This window comes from Marmota marmota, unplaced genomic scaffold (genome assembly GCF_001458135.2).
Source record: "Marmota marmota marmota unplaced genomic scaffold, marMar, whole genome shotgun sequence".
NCBI classification, from domain to species: domain Eukaryota; kingdom Metazoa; phylum Chordata; class Mammalia; order Rodentia; family Sciuridae; genus Marmota; species Marmota marmota.
In genome coordinates this window covers 4,125,260-4,128,809 of record NW_025999913.1, presented here as the reverse complement: position 1 = coordinate 4,128,809, position 3,550 = coordinate 4,125,260, and the positions used below count along the sequence as shown (strand labels likewise).

Sequence of the window (3,550 nt, the reverse complement as noted above, 5' to 3'; positions counted from 1 at the left end):
CCCCCCCCCCAAAAAAAAAAAAAAAACTTGGAGGTAGTTTTTCCTGCAGATTCCTGTCTTGTTTTTTGTAGGAGGCGCAGGCCATCCCTCTGCTCTGAGCTGAGTGGTGCGAGGCCGAGCTCACTGCTGCACCCCTGTCCCTGGTCTTACGCCCACAGGAGCCTGAGCCTGCCTGGCTGAAAAACCTTCCTGGGCTTCCACCCTCTGTAGGCTCTGGTCTTTCCCTTCCTTGCCCCGACCTGTACCCACCCCTCATCCACTAGCACCACACTCAGCATCCAGCAGCTCCCTTGGCTGTCATCCCCTCTGCCTGGGCTCAGCCAGGCTTCCCTGGCTGCCTGCCTCCCCAGCCAAGGCTCCCCATGGAGGCACCATCTGAGCATGGGAGTCACACAGCCAGCTTTGTTGCCCTCATCCCCTTGCCTCCCTGTCCTTGCATTGTGAAATGTGAGCTTTAGGACAAGAATTGTTCAAGTCACCAGATTGTCAAACAGTACCTGGTTGCTGTTCAATAAATGTGAATTCTAAAATCATCACAGCCACACAGTGAAATGGGTACATCCTCACTTTGCAAACAAGGAAGTTTGCATAAAAAAGAAAAATGCAGAAAATCCCCAAAACAACAACAAGGAAAACCTCAGTTATTAAGTGGCAGAACTGAGATTTGAACGCAGGTTTGTCGTTTCCGGAGCCTTCACGTGGTTAGGCTGCCTCCCTCCTAACATGGAGAGTTTTTTCCAGACCTCCTCCCAATCACCATTCACTGAAAACCAGGAGGAAGATAGGAGTTGAGTCCCCACACTGGGATTCCCAGATGTACAAACTCAAGTTGGAATTTCCAGACTCACCAGTGCACCTGGGGGATTCTGTGCCAAAATGAGCCTGGAATGGCATTTTGGTTGTATATTGCAGCTTGGCCAAGAGGCATCTCCCAAGATAAGAACTAAGAAAACTGGCAACAGAGTGCGCAGGAGTGGTTTGTGTGCAGTTCCGTTGTGAGTTCTCTAAGCGGAAGTTAGTTGCTGAGGCTGACCTTGAACTTGAAATTCTCTGCCTCAGCCATGCCTGACTATAAAAAAGGAAGCAAAACAATAGGAGATAACAGCTGTAGCTTCAAAATGAAAAGTTAGTCCCTAAATTGTGAGCGAAATGTGATCTCAAATATTTTTTCCTTGAATGCATAATGCCAAGCTTACCAAATGATACCAAGCGGAAACAACTAAGTAACCTCTGACAGGTGCACAGATCTGCCCACTGGCCATAGCAAGAACCCCTGGAGGAGAGAGAGCAAACAAAACTGCTGGTAGAAGTTCCAAGTCCCCTTCAAGTACTGTTTGGAGTCGGAAGACAAGCTATATCTTAAATATATTTAAAAACGTATCGCTACATTTCTTATAAGGGAATAATCAGTTATTTGTGTCACAGTGTTTGGTTTCATAATTTTGAATCAGTAGTATCTCTCCTCTGCAGGAATTCTCCACGGGATCCACGAATCTTAACTAGCGTCCAGGCTCTCTTGATGGCTGGCTTCACGGGTGTGTTCTGCTGCCATCTACTGCCCACAGGTGGCACAGCACAGTGGTTAGCTGTGACTTAAGCCATTCCCAGGATTGTCCTTTGGTGTTTGCCAGAAAGTGGGAGAATTCCAGAAAGAAGAAAGACTGTTAGGATGGGCTGGCTCCTAAAACTAACTGCCTCATCCAGCCGGCCACGCCCACCCGCCTGCAGGCCTGTGTGTCAGCCTACCCCAGAGCACACATCACAGTGCAGCGCAAAATCCTGCTTTGCTGAGATGTCAGTGACATGATCTTGGATTTTTAAGTCATTTGAATGGTTTGCATCAGTAGAAAGATGAATGCATTAAGAGACCCTGTCCCCTTGGGTCACCTTCAGAGCTGGTCAGCCACACTTAGAATGTGCTCTGGGGAGAATCTTAGGGCAGACAACACTGACCACCCCCTTCCTCCACGTCCATGCCTGTATACACACATGCTGGTCCCGGATGAACAGATCACGTTTTCACATACTGGACGTTAGTGTCAGATGGTGGTTAATAACTACTGGGGTTAGTGCTTGTTTGAATCAAGACTCACCCACGTACTGCCTGGGTAAGTCTAGGCAAGTCACAATGAATCTCAGCCTGTTGCTGTAACATGGGGACAGTAGTAACTGGAGTGGCTTGTTAATCCAATGAATATTTATGAATTGCTTGCTATTTGTCAAGTGTTCACTTTTTATTATTGATTTTGGTACTGGGGATTGAACCCAAGGGTGTTTCACCACTGAGCTGCATCACCGTGCCTGGCTAAAGATACTGCGTGAAAAAAAAAAAAAAGCTGATATCAATGCCTGACACCCCCGCCCCCAACACCTTTCTAATTTTCACTAGAAGGAATGTTTATCTCCTTACTATGCAGTGTTCATTCATCAGCCTGCTAAAAACCTTTATCACCAGACACCCCCCCCCGCAATCACACACACATACACACACACACACACACACCTGTGAACCTGTATTTGAAAGGCTTGGTCCTCCTTCATTTTCCCCCTACTCAATGGAGCCTCATAGAATATTAGATCCTTTTCCGTTCAAAAGCATGATGATTGGATGTTCACACTGTTGTGTGAGATGTGCCTTTCTTTAACTTTGTAACAAAGTCAGCACATTACCTGTCTATGTGAAAGAATCTTAAACGTCATCTAGTCCAGCTCTGCCCAATGCAGGACCGGATACTGTAACACCCTGTGTGGACATCACCTGGCCTTCCCATCTTTGAACAATTTAACCATTAATTCATCTTATACCCAAATCAACTTCCTTGTTAAGTCCTAGTTGTGCTCTACAGAGCTTAGAAAAAGGTTTCCTCTCCCTTAGGACAGCTCTATATATTTGAAGAGAGTTATCACTTCCTTTGTCAAAAATCATCTTTTAGGGCTGGGGTGTATATCAGTGATGGAGTGTGTTTGTCTAGCATGTGTGAGGCTCTGGGTTCCATCCCCAGCATCACCAAAAAAAAAAAAAAAAGGATTCAGAGCTGGATGTGGTGGCTGATGCTGTTATTCCAGTAACTTAGGAGGCTGAGGCAGGAGGATCACAAGTTAGAGACCAACCTTAGCAACTTAGCAAGAACCTGTCTCAAAAAATAAATAGGTGGTACAGAATAGAGGACACAGAAACCAATCCACAAAACTACAACTACCTTATATTTGATAAAGGGGCTAAAAGCATGCAATGGAGGAAGGATAGCATCTTCAACAAATGGTGCTGGGAAAACTGGAAATCCATATGCAACAAAATGAAACTGAATCCCTTTCTCTCGCCATGCACAAAAGTGAATTCAAAATGGATCAAGGAGCTTGATATCAAATCAGAGACACGCCGTCTGATAGAAGAAAAAGTTGGCTACGATCTACATACTGTGGGGTCGGGCTCCAAATTCCTCAATAGGACACCCATAGCACAAAAGTTAATAACTAGAATCAACAAATGGGACTTACTCAAACTAAAAAGTTTTTTCTCAGCAAAAGAAACAATAAGAGAGGTAAATAG

The 3,550-nt window shown here is 45.4% G+C and overlaps 1 protein-coding gene and 1 non-coding gene across 2 annotated transcripts in view; both read left to right on the top strand.

Moving 5' to 3' along the window:
- Ssr1 (signal sequence receptor subunit 1) overlaps positions 1–3,550 on the top strand; it is a 38,440-nt gene that overhangs the window by 30,090 nt on the left and 4,800 nt on the right. The gene's annotated exons all lie outside the window — the stretch shown is intronic.
- Positions 2,578–2,684, top strand: LOC125615623. The gene has a single exon (XR_007346302.1). It is a non-coding gene; the product is annotated as a small nucleolar RNA U13 (small nucleolar RNA).